Source organism: Rhinoderma darwinii, chromosome 8 (assembly GCF_050947455.1).
Source record: "Rhinoderma darwinii isolate aRhiDar2 chromosome 8, aRhiDar2.hap1, whole genome shotgun sequence".
Taxonomy (NCBI): domain Eukaryota; kingdom Metazoa; phylum Chordata; class Amphibia; order Anura; family Rhinodermatidae; genus Rhinoderma; species Rhinoderma darwinii.
Genome location: NC_134694.1, coordinates 79339222 through 79365958, shown reverse-complemented (window position 1 = coordinate 79365958; position 26737 = coordinate 79339222).

Here is a 26737-nt window from a genome sequence, read left to right as displayed (position 1 = left end):
ACATGACATAAAAATGTCCATAACCCATATTTAAATCACTTAATATAATTTATAGATATATTCCAAAGAATCAGAAGCAATAAAGGGGAGGGATCCTTAATAGCAATAAAAAAAAGAGAGAATTATTATTATTTTTTTCTAAAGGTTCTCAATCATTACAAGTGACTTCCATACAAAAGTACAGCCCAATAATCCAGATTACCTGATAATTTGGCAGCTTTCAGGTCCCATTTATGCTAGTTTCAAGCATTTCACAATGTATAAAAAACAGCTAAACCAAAATGACCAGTTCACGCAGCATGTGTTCATTACTCCAGTAGGCCACATTTTTATCTGTCTCCCTCGTCTTCTTTATGGCATAAAAAGGAAATTAGCCCATCAGGTTTTTAGAGTTTCACTCATCTCTACTGCTGACACAATTCAAATCAGAATAGTGATTATTGCTCACAGAACTATATGGTGTGGGATATAGTTGTGACCAGGATAAATATACTGAAATAATGTAAATTCATTATCTCTATAGTAGTTTTTCACAATAAGGCCTTATGCACCCGCAGACACCCGCGAGCCGCATTTTCGTGCCATGCTTCCATACAAAGTATGGGAGCACAGCCCGCAAAAACCAAAAAGTAGGACATGCTCCATATTTCCCGGCACAGTTCTGCGGCACGGACACCCTTCCGTAGCGATACGGAAAGGTGTCCGTGGCTAATAGAACGGGAGGGTCCGTAATTGCGGATCGTATTGCAGACCGCAATTACAGAGTTTTTTTTACGGTCGTGTGCATGGGGCCTTAGAATGTGTTAAAAGGGAATGTTTGCTTTAGACAATCCCTTTGCATATATCCTATTAGCTGACAGATTGTGGTATTCCATTCTACAGCCCCTGATCAATAACAAGGTGGTTTCGCTGTGAATAATAAAAATAGTCCCAATGCTAAGACCCCTGTGATCAGCTCCTCTCATTGGGAAACAACTCTGCAAAGCAATAAATTCCACAACCCCTTTATTCAGTGGCCAGGCAGATTAAGCTATGTTCACATTGTTTACCCGCTCAGACGTATACAATTGTATGGCTCAAAGTTGTATAAATCTGGGCTATACGTCTGGTGTATACATAAGTAGACTTTTTTGCCATATATGCTGAAGGTACACTACAAAACAAAACCTTACAAGTTTTCAAAGCCTGTACAGAGTATAACTTCCTTGACGTATTTATTAAATGGAGTCACAAAAATGAAGAAATGCTAAGATTATGAAACCATGTTAACATATCCAAACGAGATATGCAACAACGCTCTGCATATACTCTGAACCATTACGTTCCAGTTTCTGCTCTGAACTGTTGACCCCTTTGTTCAGCATTTATTCCATGAATTTACAGCTAGACTGTAAAGGAAGGTGTTCAATTTCTTTTGTAACCAATCTAATAAAAGTAATTTCATTATCAAGGCAATAGGCAATATTACCCTTAAAGGACTGAATTCACAGTTGATGTAATTGTATGACCATTGTGTAATATACCTTGTAACTGCAAAGTATGTATGAAACCATATTTTTGTTTTGTAAGATAATCAATGTCATAATCAATGTGCCAATGTCCAAAATTAACTTTTGCTGGTACATGGTTTATGGAAATACCCGCTCTGTTTAATATTTAAATAATATTTTTTTGCATTTCTTAGAATTTATAACACAATATTAGAATTATCTTAGTACCTATGGCTCTGTTCGCATATTATTTTTGCACTACTGTATGTTCGCCGTAAGCTCTGCAAAAGCTGCCTGTGCATATGCCAAACATGTCCATAGGTTCCCCATTTACCATAAGGATGCCAAAAGAGTGTCCTTTTGGCATCCACTCTACTGGCATGCAAGCGTACTTTTTTTTAACTGTATAGGAAAGCATAGACTGCTAACGCTTTCCTATATAGAGACATACAATAAAAAAAACATTTACTGAAAGGTATATATTTTTTCACATTGGGAGCCTATAAGCAACATATGCCACTGTATGCTTATACAGCAGTAACCGGCACAGCCCTCCACCGAGGTATATGTTGAAAAATACTCGACATTGATTGCATAATTATATTTTTTCATCATATAAGGGTTAACCATCCATTAATTGTGCTGTTTAGCAAGTCACCTTTTATATACTTATTCCAAAAACAGGAAGATATGACATACTATATTTTAATTTATTTTTTAATCTATATAGGGGTGAAACAAAGTATTTTGGGGAAGATTACTGAGACTGGCTTTTTATTTACCAGTCTTAGCTATCTGCTACACTGGAATAAGATTCAACAGTTTATTTAGGAATCACGTGCCTCTCAATAAATGTCTCATCTTCCCGCTTGTTGTGCGCCACAATAGTGACGCACCGACTGTGGCTGTGCGCCATTGATTAGCCCCCTTCATCATCAGACATAAAATAAAAAATAAGTATACTCACCGCTCCTCTTATTCCCTCGATTTCCTCTCAGGCTCCCTCAGCATGCGGCGGCTAATACAAGATCCTGACTCTGAGCAGCGTAATAGTCTTATATGTGATGCAGCCACTGGCGTAGCTATAGGGGTCGCAGCGGTCGCAATTGCGACCGGGCCCCGAAGCCAGGGGGGCCCACGGCCCCCCGCACCACATCAATAAAAAGTTACTATAGTAACTCGGGCCGCGGGCCCCTGTTACTATAGTAACATACTTGACTTACCTTCCTGGTTCCGGATGGCAGCGAGACGACAGAACTCCCGCCGCGGCCGAAGAGGAAGGTAAGGTTAGCCCTGACTGGCGGGGTCCGACTCCCGGGACCCGCCAATCAGCTGTTTTGAAGGGGCTGCAGCAATCGTACGAGAGCTGCTCCCCTTCATTCCAGTCACACTGTGAATTGGTGTCGGCGATTCACAGTGTGGGCGAGTAGTGAAATGAAGGGGAAGCAGCTCTCGTACGAGTGCTGCGGCCCCTTCAAAACAGCTGATTTGCGGGTCCCGAGAGACACATCAGCTATTGATGGCCTATCCTGAGGATAGGCCCTCAATGTTTAGAGACTGTACAACCCCTAAGCCTACGATGTAGCAGGCTTAGGGGGCCCATGAGACAGGATCACAGATTGTGTGATCCTGTCTGCTGGGCCCTGTATCTAAGCCAATCACATGGTAGGCTTAGATACATGGCCCATGCGTGATCCTGTCTGCTGGGCCCTGTATCTAAGCCAATCACATGGTAGGCTTAGATACATAGCCCATGTGTGATCCTGTCTGATGGGCCCTGTATATAAGCCTACCACACTGTAGGTTTAGATACAGGGCCCATGTGTGATACTGTCTGCTGGGCCCTGTATCTAAGCCTACGACACTGTAGGTTTAGATACAGGGTCCAGCAGACAGTAATATTATACTGTATAAGATTACTGTCTGCTGGACCCTGTATCTAAGCCTACGTTGTGGTAGGCTTAGATACAGGGTCCCGCAGACAGTATCACACATGGGCCCTGTATCTAAGCCTAACACACGTGTTACTAATCATTTTTTGTGTGTTTTCTTACAGGTTCGGTCGTTGGACTACGGCGGATTCCAGGACTACTTCGATGACAGCTTTTTTTTTATTAATAAAATGGTTAATGAGGGCTGTGTGGGTTTTTTTTTTATTTCAATAAAATATTTTTTCTATGTATTTGTGTTTTTTTTTCGGTTTAATCATTTTTTATTGTATTTCAGATGTAAGTAAAAACAAAAATACAAGAACTGTATCATCAATACAACTTGACAAGAACATTACAAAGAAACAATACAGAACAAAAATACAAGAATACAGCAGTACTACAGTTTAAATCTTTTACAGCTTAAATCTTTTATCACAGACTTGCTTTACCATTAAATATGTTTATTTCCAAAGCTAAATTGTGTGTTTTCCTTTTATTCATTGGAACTATACTTTAATACAAGAGGAATTTTCCGACCAGCATTTCCATACTTCAGTGAACTTAGTATATGAAAAATTCCCATATGCAATGATCTTTTCAAATGTATAAGAGGTATTTATTAAAGTTATCAATTCTTCTAGGCTAGGTGAAACTGCGTTTTTCCAATGTCTGGTAATTACCAGTTTAGCCATGGCTAGGATTTTGCAGGTCAGCCCTCTATATTCTGCGGGCACAATATCCATTCGGAGAAACAATAGAGCTAGGTGAGGGAGTTGTGGAATCCTGTTATCCGTCAATGATTCCAACAGATTGAATACTTCTTGCCAATAGTTTGCTATTCTAGGGCAATCCCATAGTATGTGCAAAATTGTACCTTTATTATCACATCCTCTCCAACATTTATCTGGTACATTCGGGAACATTATATGTAACTTGTCAGGAGTGTAATACCACTGTAAGTTAGTCTTAATGGCGGCTTCCACCTGTGAGCTACATTGTAATGAACTATGGATTAATTTGTACGCTTTTTTCCATTCTAATTCGCTAAAGGTTATATCTAGAGATCTTTCCCATATTCTCATGTTACGTGTTTTGCAAAATTCTGTATTCACTCTCATTGTGTTTAGTACCCCTTTAAGCAGTTTAGCAGATTTGTTCATCACAACAAACATTGTAGGGTTACACCTTGGATGTATCTTCCGAATTGTAGCTAGAAAATGTCTAATCTGAAGGTATTTAAAGAAGTCAGATTGAGGGAGACTAAAAGTATTTTTTAAATATTCAAAGGACTCAAGGCCCAGTCTGCCAAACATCTGAGCAACACTAGATAATCCTCCTACCTTCCAATTTATCAAATTTAAGTCTGGGATAGCTAGCTCTAGAATATCAATCGGGATATGCACCTTTGGGAGAGGACAGCAGTCACCCGCGTTTTTATGAATATGAGACCAACAGGCCAAAGCCGCTTTAGTTAGAGGAGAAATATTAGCGGGTATATTCAGATTCCAAAACTCTAGAAATAAAAGCGCTTTTAGATTGGAGGGGTAAACGTATGTCGTCTCTATCTGCACCCAATGAGTCCTGAGGTCTTCCTTCCAGCTTGGGCCCAGAAGAGCTATCAGTGTGGATGCGTAGTAGTTATAGATGTCCGGAATCCCCAGACCTCCTATGCCTCTATCTCTGATTAGAATATGTGAAGATATGCGCGGCTTGTTATATGCCCATATATAATCCAACATGGCTTTCTGAATATCTTTGAAAAAACTCTTTGGAATCTTAATTGGAACCGTCCTGAACAGGTATAACAGTTTAGGTAGTAGTAGCATTTTAAAAGCTGCAATTCTGCCTATCCATGATACTTCTACTTTGTGTAGTCTGGTCATTTCTACTTGTAAATTTTGTAGAAGGGGTTCGTAATTGGCTTGGTATAGGGATTTGTGGGATGGTGTCAATGAGATACCTAGGTATTTAATGCAACGCTCCTGCCAGTCAAACGGGTGCTTCGTTTGGAGGAAATGTATTGTTGAAGTTGGGATGTTCAGTGGAAGAATCTGGGACTTCTGTGTGTTGAGTTTATATAGGGAGACCTGACCAAAGTTACGAATGCATTCCATGACTGTCTCCAAGGAATCTTCCGGGGAGGATAACGACAGGATAACGTCATCCGCGTATAGAGAAATCGTGTGGGTTCTATTTCCTACCCGTATTCCCTGAATATCAGGATGTGTTCTAAGTAGTTGTGCTAGAGGTTCCATTGATAAAATAAAAACCAGGGGGGAAAGAGGACAACCCTGTCTGGTGCCGTTTGATATGTGGAAGCTGTCCGAGAGGATTCCATTAGTGAATACCCTTGCCGAGGGGTTTGAATATAGTGCTCTAATAGCTGCAAGGATTCCTTCTTTAAACCCCATTTTCTCTAATGTGGCAAAGGCATATTTCCAATGGATGCGGTCAAATGCCTTCTCCGCATCAAGAGCTAGCATGACTGCAGGTGTATGGTTTTGTTCAATAACATGTAACAGTCCCAGGACTCTACGAGTGTTATCTGAACCCTGTCTTCCCTTTATGAACCCAACCTGGTCCTCACCTATGAGTGATGGCAATATGGGGGAAAGCCTCAGAGCCAGAATCTTGGCATATATTTTAATATCTACATTCAGTAGAGAAATAGGGCGGAAATTTTGGGGAGTGTCCATGGATTTTCCTGGTTTTGGGATGGTAACGATTAATGCCGTTTGATTTTCTTCAGGAAAAGATCCTGAATCCATAGCTGATTGGAAGAATCTACTCATATAAGGAAGTAATATTTCCTTCATTGTTTTGAAGTACATATTAGTAAGGCCATCTGGGCCCGGGGACTTTCCCATTGGCATTGATTGTATTGCTGTTAATATTTCCTCCTCTTTTATTGGGGAGTTTAGGAATTGCATCTGACACTCAGAAAGCTGTGGTAGGTGTATATTACGAAGAAAAGATTGGATATCTTCTTCGGACGGGTGGGGTGAAAAAGGATCATTTTTCAGATTATATAGGGACGAATAGTATTCCTTAAATTGGTTTGCTATATCCTTGGGGTGTGTACGTTTCACTTTTGTCTGAGGGTCTATTAGGAATGGAATCCTGGACTTCTGGTATTGTGTTTTAAGCCTAGATGCTAACAGTTTACCTGCTTTATTGTTCTGTGAGTAGTACCTAGCTTTTGTTTTTTTTAGGTTCTTTTCATATTCAGAGAGTAAATTATACCTAAGTTGCTGTCTTAGGGTAATAAGGCTTTTCGCTTGTTGTGGAGTCGGTTTGGTTTTGTTCAGTGACTCCAATTTGTGAATGTCGGAAGTGATAGAGGAAATGGCTTCCATCCTTTGCTTTTTAACTTTATGGCCCAGTCGGATTAGGGTACCTCTAATGAATGCTTTGTGGGCATTCCATAGTGTGAAGTTATTAATTTGAGGGGTATCATTGTTATGGAAGTACTCTCTGAGTTCTTTTGTTACTACTTGTTTATGATCTGCATGGGATAATAGAAACGGGTTACATCTCCAAATATATGTTGGAGAACTCGTGTTTTTGTCTGTTAATGTCAAAGTGATTGCTGCATGATCTGACCATTTTATGTCCTCAATATTTGTGCTCTTTGTATTAAAGAGCAATTCTTTTTCTATGACGAATAGATCAATGCGGGAGTAACTATTGTGAACTGAGGAATAATAAGAGTAATCTCTTTCTGTGCTGTGTTGTGCCCTCCATACATCATACAATTCATGTTTCCAAAGTAGGTCTCCCAGCTGTGATTTTGACTGCCTTATTGGGTTCGAAGTATCTAAGGAAGAGTCTATTATAGAATTAAAGTCTCCGCACATAATTATTTTCCCCTGCTTGGATTTGTTTATAAGCCTAAATATTTTATGGAAGAAGCGACTTTGATGTCTATTGGGGGCATATACATTCACCAGGGTGTACTTAACATTATTAATTATGCAGACCAATATAACAAATCTTCCTTGTGTATCAATGTGGTTGTGTATCATTTGGAACGACACCGTGTTCTTCACTGCAATCAATACCCCTCTGGATTTGCTATCAAAGTGTGACTGAAATATATGTGGAAAAGCTTGATGGTGTATTCTAGACGCGTCCTTAGCTAAAAGGTGTGTCTCCTGTATGCAAAACACATCACAAGCTAGCGATTGAGATTCTCTCCACATATGAGCCCTTTTATGGGGGCTATTCAGGCCATTAACATTCATAGAAGCTAACTTTAAAGCCATTTTGTAATATATAAAATATCAGATGACAGTTTTCCCACTTTAAACTTCTCTATTTCTCTACTTATCTCCTCAGTATAGTAAATGTCATTATACAAGCCTGATCGCTGTTTTGTAGGCTTGTCGTACTTGCTGCTGCAACGAAAATAATATAAAAACAGAACATACATATTAGACAAAAGAAACTGTAAAACACCGGGACAGATCTTGCTGTTCCGCTCTTTGGGGGGGAAAAAAAATTCAGTCAGCTTGAAGTCAAATCCCAATGACCGCATTCAGCACCTATGTGGTTAGGCCTCCATATAGGTCAGTCAACGAACTTCTTTCTATCATATCCAACGTGGATAAATATAAAAGGCGTAAAGTGAAGAAGTGACCCTTCAACGTTTCTTTTGTTTGCGATGCGCAGCTTGCCGCCAATCATCTTTCATTCTTGCAGGAGGACGATTAGGAGGTTGATCTTGAAAAGTAACCTGAATGTTCCATGTTTTCAATATGGCCACCCCTTCATGTAGATTACGTATTATGTGGAGGGATCCATTACGATGGATTAACAGTCGAACCGGAAATCCCCATCGGTATAGAATCTGCTTGTCTCGCAGAGCGCTTGTAATTGGAGCCAGTTGTCTTCTGAGCTGCAGTGTAGTTGCTGATAGATCTGCAAAGACGGCTATCTTATTGTATAAGGATGGAATCCTATCTTTATTTTTGAGGGACGCCATCCACTGCTCCTTTATGTGGTAGAAGTGGATGCGTGCTATCACATCCCGCGGAGAGTCATCCGTCAGATTGCCAGGCTTCGGAAGTCTGTGTATCCGGTCTATGATCACATCTCTTGGCGAGCACTTTGGTAACATGGCTTTAATAAAATCTTGAACATACATGCATAGATCCTTAGTGCCAACATCTTCTGGGACCCCTCTCAATTTTATGTTGTTTCTACGGGATCTGTCCTCTAGGTCTGCCATTTTCGCTTTCATCTGCAATACATCATCTTCAAGCTCATAGTGTGCATCAATTAGTTCATTGTGTGAGGTAACAAACTCGCTTAACTTAGTTTCCGTATGATGGACTCTCTGTTCCACATCTTTCACTGCTGCAGATACAGGGTGAAGCAATTTAGCAAACCCGACCTGTAAAGAGGTATTCAGGGCTAGTAGCATTGCTTTCATAGCTATTTCAGTAACAGGGGTGTCTGAGGAGGGCAGGTTACCCAGTTCCATTCCCAATTCATCAACGGGGGGTTCATGTTGGTCTATGACCCCTACCTGGTCGCTGGTTTCATCTCTGGAGGACCTGCGTTGTTTCTGACGTTCCGGGCTCCTTGAGCCTAGCGATGTCTGCGAGGAAGATGCAGTGCCTGGGGCTGTATTTGTCTGCAGACTCCCACGTGTCTCTGCTGTAAATCTCCTGCTGCTTACCGCGGTCTCCTCCTGTGATCTTGTTGATGACGGGCTCACTCCCGGTACCGAGGCACTTCTCCTGTGTACACGTCCCTCTATAGAAGGTTTTGTGGGAGACAGAGCTGCAGGCTCAGAGGTAAGAGATCCTCTCTGAGAGCGTGTCTCTCCGCCATCTTGCTTTTCCTCCGTAAGGCGGGAAGGGTAGAAGTCGGTGAGTCGAGCTGGTCTCGTCACCGGTCTTTTCCTCCTCGGCATCCTGGATGGTACAGTGACCCGTGCTGCAGAAGTCGGTAAGTGGCGGGTCTGTTTCTGAGGCTTACGACGCTTATAAAGTGGAGATGGTGCCGGAGCTCAGTCTTCACGCAGCCATTAGGATCAACAGCCAAGCCACGCCCCCCTTGTGTTTTTTTTTTTAAACTATATTACTACCACCTTAGTAATGGCCGCCGGCTGATTTACAGCATCCATTGCTAAGGCGGGGCTTAGTGTTAGCCGATGCAGAGGCTAACACTAACCCCCTTTATTACCCCGGTACCCACCACCACCAGGGGTGCTGGGAAGAGCCGGGTACCATCCAGTACCTGACCATCTGTAGTGATGGTCGGCCACTGGGGTGGCCGCAGGCTGGTATTATCAGGAGGGGAAAGGCCAAAAACAGTGGCCCTTCCAACCCTGGTGATGCTAGGCTGCTGCTGCTTTATTGTATCTGGCTGGTTATGAAAAATGGGGGGGACCCCACGTCATTTAAAAAAAAATAATTGGAAAGAATGATGTGGGGTCCCCCCCAATTTTCATAACTAGCCAGATACAACACAGCAGCAGCAGGCAGCATTACAAGGGTGGGAAGGGCCACTGTTTTTGGCCTTCCCCAGCCTAATACTACCAGCCTGCGGCCACCCCGGTGCCTGCCCATCACTACAGATTGTCGGGTACTGGTTCATACCCGGTTCTTCCCAGTACTCCTGGTGGCGGTGGGTACCGGGGTAATAATGGGGGTTAGTGTAGCCTCTGCAATGGCTAACATTAAGCCCCGCCTTAGTAATGGAGGTTGTCAATCAGCCGGCGGCCATTACTAAGGCGGTGATAATAAAGTTTAAAAAGATACAAGCACATAGAAAAAATATTTTATTGAAATAAAAAAACACAACCCTCATTAACCATTTTATTGAGAATAAAAAAAACGCTGTGATCGAAGTCCTCGAATCCGAAGTCCAACAACCGAACCTGTAAAAAAAACACAAACACACAAAAATAATCAGTAACACATAAAGAAGCAAAATTATTATTCTTACCTATCCTGGGTCCAGTGCTGGAGACGCAATGTCAGTGAGCTGAGCCCTGTATCTAATCCAATCATGTGTGATACTGTCTGCTGAGCTGTGTATCTAATCCAATCATGTGTGATACTGTCTGCTGGGCCCTATATCTAATCGTATCTTGTGTGATACTGTCTGCTGGGCCACTGTATCTAATCCAATCATGTGTGATACTGTCTGCTGGGCCCTATATCTAATCGTATCTTGTGTGATACTGTCTGCTGGGCCACTGTATCTAATCCTATCATGTGTGATACTGCCTTCTGAGCCACTGTATCTAATCCTATCATGTGTGGTACTGTCTGCTGAGCCACTGTATCTAATCCTATCATGTGTGGTACTGTCTGCTGAGCCACTGTATCTAATCCTATCATGTGTGATACTGTCTGCTGGGCCACTGTATCTAATCCTATCATGTGTGCTACTGCCTTCTGAGCCACTGTATCTAATCCTATCATGTGTGATACTGTCTGCTCAGCCACTGTATCTAATCCTATCCATAGTTTATAGGGTCGTAGTGCTATAGAAATGCTATGCTGTCTCATATACACACTTTTTTTTGGGCGGACACATATGTATTGGGGCTATTTCCCCTGACATTTTAAGCCCTGAGGGTATGTTCACACAGCAGCGTCCATTACGGCTGAAATTACGGTGCTGTTTTCAGGAGAAAACAGCACCGTAATTTCAGCCGTAATGGCATGTTGAGGCGTCTTTCGCTGCGTCCATTACGGACGTAATTGGAGCTGTTTTTCTATGAAGTTCATGGAGAACGGCTCCATTTACGTCTGAAGAAGTGACAGGCACTTCTTTGACGCGGGCGTCTTTTTTACGCGCCGCCTTTTCACAGCGGCGCGTAAAAAAAAATGACCGTCGGCACAGAACATCGTAAGACCCATTCAAATGAATGGGCAGATGTTTGCCTATGCTATTGAGCCGCATTTTCGGACGTAATTCAATGCTAAAACGCCCGAATTACGTCCGTAAATAGGGTGTGTGAACCCAGCCTTAGTGACGCCCTCGGCTGCTAGTGCTGCATTGTTGGGTCACTTAGGAGACCCAGCGATGCAGCTGATATCGGCGGACCGTCGGCCATTAGAAGTTTGCGGGGGGGCCCAGTAAGAATTTTTTCATCGGGGCCCATGAGCCTTTAGCTACGCCCCTGGATGCAGCACTCAATATCATCAGTAGTGCGTCACATACAATGTCCTGACACTGCCCGGCATCAGGATCTTGTATGAGCTGTCGCATGCTAAGGGGGTCTGAGGAGACCCCGAGGGGAGAAGATGAGCAGGAAAAAGAGCATTATTTTTTTTATTTAGTTATCCAAAGCGGAGGTTGGGGTGTAGTCCGATCAGGGAGGGCACGGTACGGGGCTCGGCACAGTGTCTCTACCATGCTATGCCCCACTGAGTAAAATCTACACCAGCCATTTACTTTGGTGTAAATTATAATACATTTGTCCGGCCGCTGTGGCCCTTTTGCGAAGAAACGTTGACAAATATATGTTATCCTGATTATATTCTGGAGCTAGGGCACCATGGAGTTGGATGGTGGATACAACTCACAACATTTTTTTAAGGTATAAGCACTAAGCTAAGGCAGCCCTACACGCCAATATATAGGTGATGGATTGATGTGTTTATTATACCCCCAAATTATACTGTAAAACAGTGACTGAACAATATCAGATAACAGTGGATAGCAAAGAAATACAAACTGATCAGGTGCACTTAATAAAAAAAAATCTCTTTTGGTTATGTGTCATCCATGCTGCATGTCCCTTTATCTCTAACCTCTCAGGCAGCCTTAAAGCTTACTGTATACTGCATATTATCTTCTAAAGCTATATTTAGGGAGGTGATTTGGTGCTCCGTATCAGCAAAATGTAACTCTGGCCGCTATAATGGTATATTAAGAAATTTGTGTTAAATTGTGGACATTCACTTTAGATTCAAGTCTGTTGAAGCATTTTGGTTCATATAATTAAAAAAATAAATTACTATCACAATATACGTTACTATTGTTGTTTTGTTTTTTAGTACTTCAATCGGTGCTAATGGTATAAAAAATATGTCAGCAATAGTAATTTGCTAGCAAGTAGACTCTGTTTAGCTTACTATTTGTTTCCATTCTACTTTATGTGCTGGGGATTATTTTTCTTGGCAGTCCTGTGGTTCAATCTAAAACTATGCCTTGAAGCTCATCTTGTCTCTGGACAATGGGGAGGCCTGTCAATGTTGCTCAGATCAAGCCATGCTCAGCAATAAATCTTTGACAGTATAATTGCCTTGACACAGTCAGAAAGAGACACAGTGATCTAAACCTGGAGAGAATTAGAAATAGAGCATGTCATGCTGTAGTCACAATGTTACAGGACCAATAAAGCAATTTATTAAGACAATAAAATTATTTATCATTGACTTTATAGTATATGAAGAATATAGTAGGTTAGGGGCATGACAAAGAGGAAGACAACATTAAAACTGCTAAGTAATGGCTGTCTGGTGATACCTTTTTGCTTTCTGCTATCATGCATGGTCAACATCCATATAAAACAGCAGGTCATTTGTGAAGAGACAAAACAGAAAAAGATAAATGATAAATATTGGGCAAAAGTAGATACTCTGTATTGATGATAAAAAATTAACAATTTTCAAAATCTTTTTGCACTTCAAGGAGCAGCGCCAACTTTGCTGTAATATCCGGCACCGTGACATTCAGTGTGGATGTGCCCGGTACTGCAGCCCAGCCCTGTTCACTTGAGTGCTGCTTCCCCTCCATTCTGCTGATCGTTTGGAGTCCCATGGGTCGTACCTCCACCGATCATGCATTGATAGTCTTTCCTAAAGGTGGTCCATCAAATGACAATATTGAAAACCCTCTTACATAGTCTACTCTGTTTTCTGTAACACTTTACAGATCTTTAAATAAACTTCCCTATATGACATAGACAATCTGAGGTCATCTTGCATGATTTGTCCAACCCGGCGGGATTTCTTGTCTAAAAATAAGTAATCACCTCCTTGAATATGAAAAAGCCCAACCTGGTTTCATGATCATATAAATGATGTGTGTATTTGTAATATCAATAATTAGAGATGTTGGACTTGATTTGCCATTATTATTATTATTATTATTATTATTATTATTATTACTACTATTAGTATTATTATTATCATGTTGAAATTCGAAATGTATAGTTTAGGTATACAGCTTCCATCATTAATAATACTAATAATATGTAATAATAATAATAATTTTTATTATCACTATAAGAAAAAGACAATCTGAGGTCATCGTTTTTGTTTGTTCAACAGATTTAAAAATGCATTGTAAACATCATGTATTCTTGTATGACTTGTCCAACCTGGTGGGATTTAGTGTATAAAATAAGTAATGACCTCTAAGAGTATGAAAAAGCCTGACCTGGTTTCATTGTTATAGAAATGATATGTGTATATGTAATAACAATAATTAGATTGTTGGACTTAATAATAATACACATGGTAAATTATTATTATTATTATTATTTGTATAATTATTATTATCATTATTTTATTTTATTATTATTATTAACATGTTGAAATTCGAAATGTATAGTTTAGTTATCACAGATTCCATCATTAATAGTACTAATAATATGTAATAATAATCATTTTTATTATTACTATAAAACAAAGACAATCTGAGGGCATATTTTTTTTTGTACGACAGATTTAAAAATGCATTGTAAACATTATGTATTCTAGCATGACTTATCCAACCTGGCGGGATTTATTGTATAAAAAAAAGGGATGACCTCCAAGAGTATAAAAAAAGCGCTCCTGGTTTCATGATTATATAAATATGTATATATGTCAGTGGTTCCCAACCGGGGTGCCAGGGTGCCACGAGAACTGTGCAGGGGTGCCACGACACTCCGCTCATCCACTGCAAAAAGCAAAAAAAATATTTTACTTACTCTAACTATGCTTGTAGCAGACGTGACACACACGTCTGTTACAAGTACCGCGCACCATTTCCCACTTGCACAGAGTGATGGAGGGAGAGGAGCCATTAACGCTGGGCAAGGTAAGTATTTCTTGTATAGTTTGTTAGCAATTGCGTGAGAACTGGAGCCAGGGGAATGCTGGAAGTTATAGTTATCTCCTCTTATACCTCCTTCTTGTAATGTCCTCTGACATCCCATAATAACAGCCTGGACATGCTGGGAGTTGTAATTCTCTCCTCTTATACCTCTTCCCTGTAATGTCCTCCGATATCCCATAATAACAGCCTGGTCATGCTGGGAGTTGTAGTTCTCTCCTCTTATACCTCCTTATTTATTCCTTCCCCAGGAATAAGCACACTTTTTGTCTGTGATGGTCACTTTACTAGATGGGCTGATGGCCATTTTACAGGTGGGGCTGATGGTCATTTTACTGGGGGGGGGGGAGGCTGATAGTCTCTTTACTGGGGGGCTGATGGTTTCTTTACTGGGGGGGCTGATGGTCTCTTTACTGGGGGGGCTGATGGTCTCTTTACTGTGAGTGGGAGGCTGTTGGTCACTTTCCTGGAGGGGGACTGAGGCTAATGGTCATTTTACTGTAGGGGGCTGAGGCTGATGGTCACTTTACTAGAGGAGGCTGATGGTCATTTTACTGTGAGTAGGGGGCTGATGGTCATTTTACTGTGAATGGGGGCTGATGGTCAGGTTGGTGGTCACTTTACTGGAGGCGGCTGATGGTCATTTTACTGTGAGGGGGGCTGATGGTAATTTTACTGTGAGTGGGGGTCTGAAGGTCACTTTACTGGAGAGGGCTGATGGTCATTTTACTGTGAGGGGGGCTGATGGTCATTATACTGTGAGTGGTGGTATGATGGTCTTTTTACCATGAGTGGGGGTCTGATGGTCTTTTTAACACGAGTGGGGGTCTGATGGTCATTTTATTGTGGGTGGGGTCTGATGGTCATTATACTGTGAGTGTTAGGCTGATGGTCATTTTACTGTGAGTAGTGGGCTGATGGTCATTTTAGTGGTTTCCGCCTCTGACCTCCCATTGGAATCAATAGGAGGCAGAAAATACCTGGGGCGCTCATTTGGAGTGCTTTTTTGCCTGCGGTTTTTGCATTAGCTTAAACGGCTTAAAATAAATGTGGGCAAAAAACACAGTGGAAAAAAAAAGCATCAAATAACGCTGCCAATTCAAAATCTTCCTCAAAATTCCTAAAGGAATCTTGAGGCACATTTTTTTTTCTGCCTTACAAAAAAATCGCCGCGTGAATATATCCCAAGAGTATAGTGCTTGTTTTAGCCGTATTTTGTAAACAATTATTGGTAGGGGTGCCCTGAGGATTTTTTTTTTCCAGGGGTGCCTCAAGCCTGAAAAGGTTGGGAAACTCTGGTATATGTAATAACAATAATAGGAGATTTCGGACTTAAGTTGCCATGTTTTTTATTATTATTATTATTATTATTAATATTATTAGTACTATTATAATCTTTATTACTATTATTATTACTCTTATTATTAATATTATTATCATCAACGTGTTGAAATTCCAAAATGTGTAGTTTAGTTTTCACAGATTCCATAATTAATATGTAATAATAATACATTTTATTATTATTTTTAATAATAAAAAATTACTATGTTTAAATTGTAAAATCTGTATAGTTTAGTTTTCACAGTTTTTAAAAAGGTATTTTCACAAGTTTATATTAGACATCTTGTCAATGATCATTCCACTAATTGTTTATGAAGCGGAAAAAAACTTACCAAAGCTTCCCTATCTCAATGGTAGGTTTGATGGACATTAAAAATGATACATTTGTCCTTTCTAGAAGTCCCTTTGGAAATTCATTGATACCTGACAGCTGTTTGGTGGCCCAAAAAAAATGAGTGAAGTTCCCATGAGAAAAATGCCCACATTATTAAAGCTTATATCACTGTTGGCAATGTCATTATGGAGGATATTAGATGGATGTTTCAGAGGAACACATCCCCAAAGGTAGTATCATCACATGGAGGCCAAAGTAAAGGTGAGGAATCAAACTGTGCCTTAAACTATACTTTTTACTATGTTCACTGTCTAGAAAGGTTCATTGATTTTCTTATACAGTTGGGCAAAATAGAAATCTTTAAATATAGACTGTGTTCTGGATCGTTCTATTGTTATCAAGGAAATGTGTTGCAATAATGAAACTTTTACTAAAACACCATTGTCAAATTCCTGTACATTTTTTTAAATACATTTAAATTATTCTTCGTACTAGTTATGAAGTTTTTACAAAACGAATAAAACCTGATAGTATACTTTTCATGTATAAACTGCATTACTTATTAATGCTCTATAGCAAACAATGCACAGACCCCCAAACGGCCAAACTCCCAATTGGAGAGGGGGAAAAGGAATCAGTCACTGTAAGCAAAACAGCATTTCCCTTTACCTCTCTGTGATCAGGAACGCTTGATGATAAAGGTTTTATAAAACTGATAAGGTGATCTTCTTAACCAATCAGTAAGTGTTTTGGGCTGTTTTTAATGTCAGACCCTAAAACAAGAATATTCCCCCTTGCTGTTAGCTAGCAGACATCTTGAAAATGGTGAGGAATTGAAACACCAAATATTAGAACTGTGCACAACTTTTCATTATATATAGTTAAAGTTTACTTAACCCCTTAATGACTGCCGATACGCCTTTTCACGGCGGTCATTAATGGGCTTTATTCTATGCTGCCGCCTTTTCACGGCGGCCTAATCAACGTCCTGCACGGGTGTCCCATGCAAGCTGGTTGCCGGGGGAATGGTTGTCTGATGACAGCCAGGCTCCTGCTCCAACGGTAGCGAACAAAGTTTACTTCGATCGCGGCCGTTTAACCCCTCAAATGCTGCGGTCATTAGCAACCGCTGCATTTGAGTTGTTTACAGAGGGAGTGAGCTCCCTCTGTCACCCATCGGTGGCCCGCAAATGCAATTGCAGGCATCCGATAGGGTTCCATGGCAGCTGGGGGGGACTAACTAAGACCCCCAGTTCTGCCCTGACTATATACCTATTAGGACAAGCGAGAGGCGCGTCCTAATAGATGCATGTCAGTTTTATACCGACAGGCAATAAAGCTCTGGTATACGAAGTATACCAAAGCATTATATCTGAAATCTAAAGATTGCAGATATAATGCCATTGAAAAATACGGTTCCAAATTATATGGTGCCATTGAAAAATACAACTCATCCCGCAAAAACAAGTACTCATACAGCTATGTCCACGTGAAAATGAAACAGTTATATCTCCTTGAATGTAACGATGGAAAAACTAAAAAATTGCTTGTCATTAGGCCCCAAAATGCATGCAGGGGGAAGGGGTTAAAATCACACACAATAAAAAAGCTTTAATGCCGAATACATCAGTCACAAATGACTAGGTTGCATTTTGTATACAATTTCTTATTTTGCATGTGATGTGTAAACATTTTCCTCTAGCTGAATCTTTAGATCTGATGGATTACAAGGCAATTGGAGCAAGTCTTGTGTTCCTGTTGACCATTTATTCTTTATGGATTATTTCTTTCTAACAAATCAATGATTTTCCAACATCATGGCATTTACTGTTTAACCCTTATGCCCTGCAGTATGAAAATTACGCGAATAATGACAAAGATGCTAGACATTGCCAAATCCTACCAACTCTTTGTTGACCTATAAAGTATGGCATGCAAAGGAGCATGCACAAATTCATTTTTTTTCCTTGCAAATTCTCATGGAATCCATTGGAGAAAAAATAACTCTGTATGCAGATGTGTAACATTAGAGATACACCAAGTATGAGCACATAGAATTCTATGGGCTTCGCGTTACGGATCTGTACAAAATGGATCCCTAATACGGCCATGTGCTAAACCCTTAGGTACAGCTCTACCATGGCACTACACTTTTCAGCAGCAATATACATTAGTTGTTATACAGTAATTCCCTAATCACGAATTCTCATTTTATCTGCTATGAAACCAGTCATCTCAGAGCTGAGGGTTTTCACCTGCACCACCCCCTCTTACTGCACAATGTCAGTGGCACTGTACAGCAGTATGTAGTCAGCCAAAATATTTCTGTCTAGTGTAGGGGTCAGCAACCGATGGCACGTGTTCCACATATAGCATGCGGGGCATGTTTGCCTGCATGTTGAGTTGTAAGCCCAGTAAGTGCTCCTTAGCCTAAATTTATCCCAACATCACCCGCTTGGATTGAACAATGGCTCTAGTGTGCGCCAATATCACCATTTTCTTCAGGGCCAGGGAACACACAGTAATTGCCTGAATTTCACTATAGAAACCAGTGACATCTGTGCACCCTAGAGTCGTCAATCAAGCCAAGGGGTCTGCATTTTGCCAGGATGTAGGTGCCAATCTCATGTACACAGTGAACTTTTATGAACAGCGGCTGTAATCTTTAATACAGCACGTCCCCTCATCCGTCATAAGTCACATAAGCCTTGCAAGGAACAATAAGTGAGCTTGTGTCTGATTGGCTGTAATTTTTTTTTACATACTGTATCTGTGTGATACACATCAAAATCCAATGTCAGATGACATGATTAGAGATAAACTAAATTTTCCATTAAATGTCACCCAGTAAGAAGTGCAGTGCTGACTTAAAAACATTAAAATAGACAAATCACTGGGTCTGCAAGGTTTACACCCCCGTGTTCTGGAGGAATTAAGTACCGTGATAGACAGACCTCTATTTCTGATGTTTAAGGATTCTATCATCACTAGGTCTGTTCCACAGGACTGGCACATAGCAAATGTGGTGTCAATATTTAAAAAGGGGTCAAAAAGGGAGCCCGGAAATTATAGACCTGTAAGTTTAACCTCCATTGTGGGTAAAATATTTGAGGGTTTTCTAAGAGATGCTATTCTCGAGTATCTCAATGCAAATAAACTGTTAACGCTTATCAGCATGGGTTCATGAGGGATCGGTCCTGTCAATCTGATTAGCTTCTATGAGGAAGTAAGTTCTAGACTGCACCTGGGTAAGGCTGTGGATGTGGTGTATCTAGACTTTTCCAAGGCGTTTGATACTGTGTCATATATGAAGTTGGTATATAAAATGAAAATGCTGGGACTGGGGGAAAATATGTGTAATTGGGTCAACGGCAGAAAACAGAGGGTTGTTATTAATGGTACATCCTCAGAGTGGGTCGCAGTTTCCAGTGGGGTTCCACAGGGGTCAGTATTGCGCCCTCTTCTTTTTAATACCTTTATTAAAGACCTTGTAGAGGGTTTACAGAGTATAATTTCAGTATTTGCAGATGATACTAAGTTCTGTAAAGTAATCAACACAGAGGAGGATATTGCAATACTACAGAGGTACTTGGGGAAGCTGGGAGTTTGGGCAGAGAAATGGCAAATTAAGTTTAATGTGGATAAATGTAAGGTTATGCACTTGGGCAGAGGAAACAGATTTTACAATTATGCATTAAATGGTAAAACACTGGGTAAAACTACTACTGAAAAAGATTTGGAGATATTGGTGGACAGCACATTTAACTTTAGCAACCAGTGCCAGGCAGCTGCTGCAAAGGCAAATAAAATTATGGGATGCATCAAAAGAAGCATAGATGCTCTCGACAAGAATGTAGTTATGCCTCTATACAAATCACTAGTCAGACCACATATGGAACATTATGTACAATTTTGGGCACCTGTGTATAAGGAGGACATGGCTGAAATAGAACAGGTGCAACGAGGGGCGACCACGGTAATTAAGGGAGTAGGCGGATTGCAGTACAAAGAAAGTTTATCAAACCTGGGGCTATTCGGTTTAAAAGAAAGACGGCTTAGAGGCAATCTAATTACAATGTACAAATATATAATTAGACAGTACAGAGATCTTTCTAATGATCTTTTAACACCGAGGCCTGTAACAAAAACAAGGGTGCAAACTCTACGTCTAGAGGAGAAAAGGTTTCACCACCGTCACTGACGGGGATTCTTTACTGTGAGAGCAGTTAGACTATGGAACTCTCTGCCACAGGATATTGTGATGGTTTATTCTTTGAAGTTCAAGAAGGGCCTTGATGCCTTTCTTGAAAAATATAATATGGCAGGTTATGAGTACTAGATACTGGAGATGGGACGTTGATCCAGGGATTTATTCTGATTTCCATATTTGGAGTCAGGGAGGAATTTTTACCCTAATGAGGCAATTGGCATCAACCTCATGGGGGCTTTGCCTTCCTCTGGATTGAGGCCCCATGCACACAAACAAATTTTTTTCCTCCCGTAAATACTGGTGTAAATACAGGTCGATTGTCACACGTATTCGACCTGTATTCCACCAGTATATATGGACCCGTGCCCGTAAATACGAGTCCGTGTCACCAGTATTTCACCCGCATTTACAGACCCATTTTCTGTGCAATCGGCAGCCCCTTCTCTCTATCAGGATAGAGAGTAGGGGTAGCCCTTTCGGGCAGATTTTCTGCAGCGTTTGAAAGTAAAAAAAAAGTTCATATGTACCGTTGTCTTGGTGACGCGTCCCTCTATTGACATCCAGTCCGACCTCGCTGGATGACGCGACAGTCCATGTGACCGCTGCAGCCTATGATTGGCCTGTGATTGGCTGCAGCGGTCACATGGGATGAAACGTCATCCCGGGAGTCCGGACTGGAGGAAGAAGAAGAAGAGTTCTGGGTAAGTTAACTTTTAAAACTATTAACTCCAGCGGTAGTCACTGTCCCGGGTGCTGAGAGAGTTACTGCCGATCAGTTAACTCTTTGAGCACCCTGGACAGTGACTATCCTCTGACGTCGCCTAGCAACGCTTTTGTAATTACGGGTTCACACACGTAGCCACCCGTAATTACGGGAGCCCCATAGACTTCTATGGGCCTGCCCGTGCCGTAATTACGGCCTGAAATAGGACATGTTCCATATTTTTCAACGGCCCGAGCACCTTCCTGTAAGCAAACGGGAAGGTAGCCGTGGCCAATAGAAGTATATGGGCCCGTAATAACGGGTCGTAATTACGGCCCGTAATTACGGGCATTTTTATGTTTGTGTGCATAAGGCCTAACACGGTAGGATTATAGGTTTGACTTGATGGACATGTGTCTTTTTTCAACCTTATCAACTATGTAACTAATGTAAATAAGATCTTCTCACATATTAATTCCATCCTCAGACCCCCCGGTATACTGCAGACCACTGTGAAGCATGTGTTCAGCTCAGTTAGCTCGTATGCACCACAGATAGATTATCTATGCAAAGCAAGTCAGGGTCAAGGGTCATACTGAAATGTAAGTTTATTTAACTTATTAATTGGTTTATGTCAGATACGTGGTAACAGTTTGTGTTATATGACTTTCTTGTTGCATGGCATGCTGTACAAAAAAGGTTTCTGACACCTCATCTAGTGAATGTCTGAGTAATGACTGTATCAATATGATTTGATTAAAGTCTATGAACACCTTTGAAATTAATATTTTTTTTCAATGAAACAGTGTATCAGTGTGTTTGATGCAACTTTGTAATTGCTTTTTATTAAAACATATTTTTACTTTTTAGGTACAGCTGCTTTGTATCCTGAATCCACCGCAGCTGTATTGTGCACTGAAATCTGTATCTGTTAGCAGGGCCGCCATCAGGAATTTCAGGGCCCTATACAGCCAAATTGTCTGGGCCCCCCCACCTGGCACTTTCCATTAACGGTTCCCCATCCAGCACCATCGGACGCTCTTTGTGTGATACATATTTATTAACTTTCGATTTGGCCATTAGATTTTGAAGCCTGCCGCCATGGCATGCTACGCTGCTTCCGTAACTGCCACTCACTACTATGGGAGTTGCGGAAACAGCGTAGTTCTGCGAGTTACGCTGTTTTCGTAACTCACGACCGTATAACCTTTTTTATGGTCAGAATTCACCTCATTCAGCCGCAACACAGAGCGGATGAATGGGGTTTAGGTTCCCCGTTCTGGAGATAGGTGCGGGTCCCAAAGGTGGGACCCGCATCTATCTGACATTTATGACATATCCTGTGGATATGTCATAAATGTCCTTAATGGGAAAACCCCTTTAATTGTAAAAAAATATTTCCATTCTGTGTTACTAGTCAAGTCACAATTCTCAAAGTTTTTCCAAAAAAAACAAATAACTTAATAAGTGAATAATTTATTCCAAAATCCACCTCCGCTAATGATCATTAAAAACAGAAATAAAAAAAACTGTACTAACATGATGCAAACTTAAGAATATTCAAAAGCCATTGAAATATTGATGCGGAACCTCTGACCTAATTTACACACCTACTCTTTGTGCGGCACTACAAAGAATATGAGAAATGCATTGGCTTGCCGACTATTCAGCAGGAGAAAAAAAAAAATAATAAGCACTGGAAGACTTTATGTTCACATTTGTCATATTTATATTTTCACTATATATCTTGCATGCTTGGGTTGCATAAAATGTGCAGACAGCCTGTATGCAGATAAAGGATATTTATTACCTGAAAATACTTAGAGACATTTCTAAATCAAACACACTTTTATTGAAAAAAGAGAAAAACTACCGACTAGACTAGGACAATGTCTGCATCAAAGAGAAAAACTGCTTCACCAGAAACATAAAGTAACATATTATAAAATAGGGTATTTGTCCACATTACTTCTCCTATGCAAATTACAAAATATGTTGAGCATCCATGAAAAGGCATGTGCTGGATTTCTACTAGAAGTTATGTCTAATCGTACATGTAATATTAGATGGAAACTCCTGTTAATTTATTGTGATTCATTATAGATCCCTATGTAATGTTTGTTTAGCAGTGCTCATATATTTATAAATATGTTTGGGCTTCTGCTTAGTAATAGAAGCCAAGGCTGGTCGGTAACAATGCCAGATCTTTGTGCTCATGTGGATAACTAAAGTTGTCATATTGAGTAGAAAGGCTGGAGTGATGTATACATACAATCACACTATACAACATACATTATCTCAAAAGCCAAGAAGATGAAGATAGTGGAGGCGTCCAAGTACTGGATCAAGGATTCAGTTATCTGTATTTTTAAAAAAAAAATTATCTATTCTTTCTTTAGTTATTTGCAAAGGGTTAAAAAGGTTGCTCACAAAAATCTTCATTACCTATCCACAGATAGGAAATTCATTACCTATCCAAGTATAGTAATATAGAAATGTAGCAATCTTAATAGCAAGGGGATTCAAAGTACAAGCAAATCTAAAAAGTGTGAGGGATGGTACAGAAAGGAAGATGGAGAAAGGGGAGAAGGTACATAATAATATAGTCACCATGTTATGCAGTTCCAGACGCAGCACAAGTAAATATCACAATGCGTCTACATGAAAGCAAGCGATATGTATATTGGTGACTAAAGTTCTGAAATATATTAGTCAAGCATCACTGTATTAAATCATATAGAGTCAGATAGAGTCAGTCTCAATATACACAGATATCCAAAGTGTTCCGGTCAACCACTGTGTAAACGTAGGATGCCATAAACGCTCAGGTGGATAGGAGAAACAGGGGAGAAGAGATGAGAGGAGCATCATATATCCAAAATATAGGGCAATGGTCATTCAGTTTAAAAATTTGAAATTAAACTTCTTTACTTAGCAGTGGAAAGAACGTCAATCAAAGATCTCTAAGCAGCTAAGTACGTCGCTAAGGAAGTTTTAGAATCAGCAACTAGTTCCTCCATCCCTTATACAGTGAAGGAAATAAGTATTTGATCCCTTGCTGATTTTGTAAGTTTGCCCACTGTCAAAAACATGAACAGTCTAGAATTTTTAGGCTAGGTTAATTTTACCAGTGAGAGATAGATTTTATAAAAAAAATAAAATAAAATCACATAGTCAAAATTATATAGATTTATTTGCATTGTGCACAGAGAAATAAGTATTGATCCCTTTGCCAAACAAGACTTAATACTTGGTGGCAAAACCCTTGTTGGCAAGCACAGCAGTCAGAAGTTTTTTGTAGTTGATGATGAGGTTTGCACACATATTAGATGGAATTTTGGCCCACTCCTCTTTGCAGATCATCTGTAAATCATTAAGATTTCGAGGCTGCCGCTTGGCAACTCGGATCTTCAGCTCCCTCCATAAGTATTCGATGGGATTAAGGTCTGGAGACTGGCTAGGCCACTCCATGACCTTAATGTTCTTCTTTTTGAGCCAATCCTTTGTTGCCTTGGCTGTATGTTTCGGGTCATTTTCGTGCTGGAAGACCCAGCCACGAGCCATATTAAATGTCCTGGTGGAGGGAAGGAGGTTGTCACTCAGGATTTGACGGTACATGGCTCCATCCATTCTCCCATTGATGCGGTGAAGTAGTCCTGTGCCCTTAGCAGAGAAACACCCCCCAAACATAATGTTTCCACCTCCATGCTTGACAGTGGGGACGGTGTTCTTTGGGTCATAGGCAGCATTTCTCTTCCTCCAAACACGGCGAGTTGAGTTAATGCCAAAGAGCTCAATTTTAGTCTCATCTGACCACAGCACCTTCTCCCAATCACTCTCAGAATCATCCAGATGTTCATTTGCAAACTTCAGACGGGACGGTACATGTGCCTTCTTGAGCAGGGGGACCTTGCGGGCACTGCAGGATTTTAATCCATTACGGCGTAATGCGTTACCAATGGTTTTCTTGGTTTCTGCGGTCCCACCTGCCTTGAGATCATTAACAAGTTCCCCCCTGTAGTTTTCAGCTGAGCTCTCACCTTCCTCAGGATCAAGGATACCCCACGAGGTGAGATTTTGCATGGGGCCCCAGATCGATGTCGATTGACAGTCATTTTGTATGTCTTCCATTTTCTTACTATTGCACCAACAGTTGTCTCCTTCTCACCCAGCGTCTTACTTATGGTTTTGTAGCCCATTCCAGACTTGTGCAGGTCTATGATCTTGTCCCTGACATCCTTAGAAAGCTCTTTGGTCTTGCCCATGTTGTAGAGGTTAGAGTCAGACTGATTAATTGAGTCTGTGGACAGGAGTCTTTTATACAGGTGACCATTTAAGACAGCTGTCTTTAATGCAGGCACCAAGTTGATTTGGAGCATGTAACTGGTCTGGAAGAGGCTGAACTCTTAATGGTTGGTAGGGGATCAAATACTTATTTCTCTGTGCACAATGCAAAAAAATATATATAATTTTGACTATGTAATTTCATTTTTTTTTTTTATATATAATCTATCTCTCACTGGTAAAATTAACCTAGCCGAAAAATTCTAGACTGTTCATGTCTTTGACAGTGGGCAAACTTACAAAATCAGCAAGGGATCAAATACTTATTTCCTTCACTGTAGGTGGAGTATTTCTTGGAACCATTCTGTGACGGAAGGGGGCGGGAGCTTTTCCAGAGACGTGGGTATACGGTTCTGGCAGCTATAAGAAGGAAACTGAGACGGTTGTGGGACAGAAGGCTCTGAGAGACAGGGATTATAGAGAGTAAAAAAACTGCTGTGTGAAAAACATTAATTTTTAGAATTTTAATCCTTCCCGGACAGGAAAAGTATTTTTGTTCCCATTTAGTAAGATCCAATTTGATGGTGTGGAGGAAAGGTAAATAATTTAAGTTATAGATGTCATTAAGAACAGAAGGGATTTGTACCCCTAAATATTTAAATGCCTTTGTCTGCCAAATGAAAGCAAAATTGATGCGTACCATTTGAACCATATGAGGGTCTAGGGAAACATTTAATACAACGCTCTTTGGAAGGTTAATCTTATAGTTAACGCTAAATATAGATATAGCTAAAGTAACTAAAATTATGGAGACCGGACAAAAGAGAGGGGAGGGAGGTGTGGGGGAGTGAAATATAGAGAAGCAATTCATTTGCAAAAGCAGAACACTTAAAATGCATATTTTCTATTTGTAGGCCTCACATATTAACATTATTACGTATGGAGACTAAGAAGTATTCCATTAAAATAATATATAATAAAGGGGAGAAGGGATCACAAAAAGGGTAAAAAAGGAGCTATTTACTTCTATCTTTGCCTGGGGGCGTTGGTATTAGGGCTGAATGCGATGCATTATCACTTGTTCCAGTCCAATTTGTGCGAGAGTAGCCCCAATCGACCCCATCAATAGTCTTTTCGGCATCCAATGAGAGTAACATCAAGGGAGTCTCATATTGTTGTGCATAACAAATAATTAAAAAGGATTTAAGCGTTTTGTCTCACACTTCTTTGAAGGGGGCATATTCCGCTTGGTCTGGGTGGATTAAGGCTCCTAGAAGACCAATAAAGCGTGTCACAAGCGTGGCGTCAGTGTTTATCAGTGAAAGGCCTATAGCTAGAGCATAGTTGGGGGTGCCTTTCCATTTTTTGGGATAG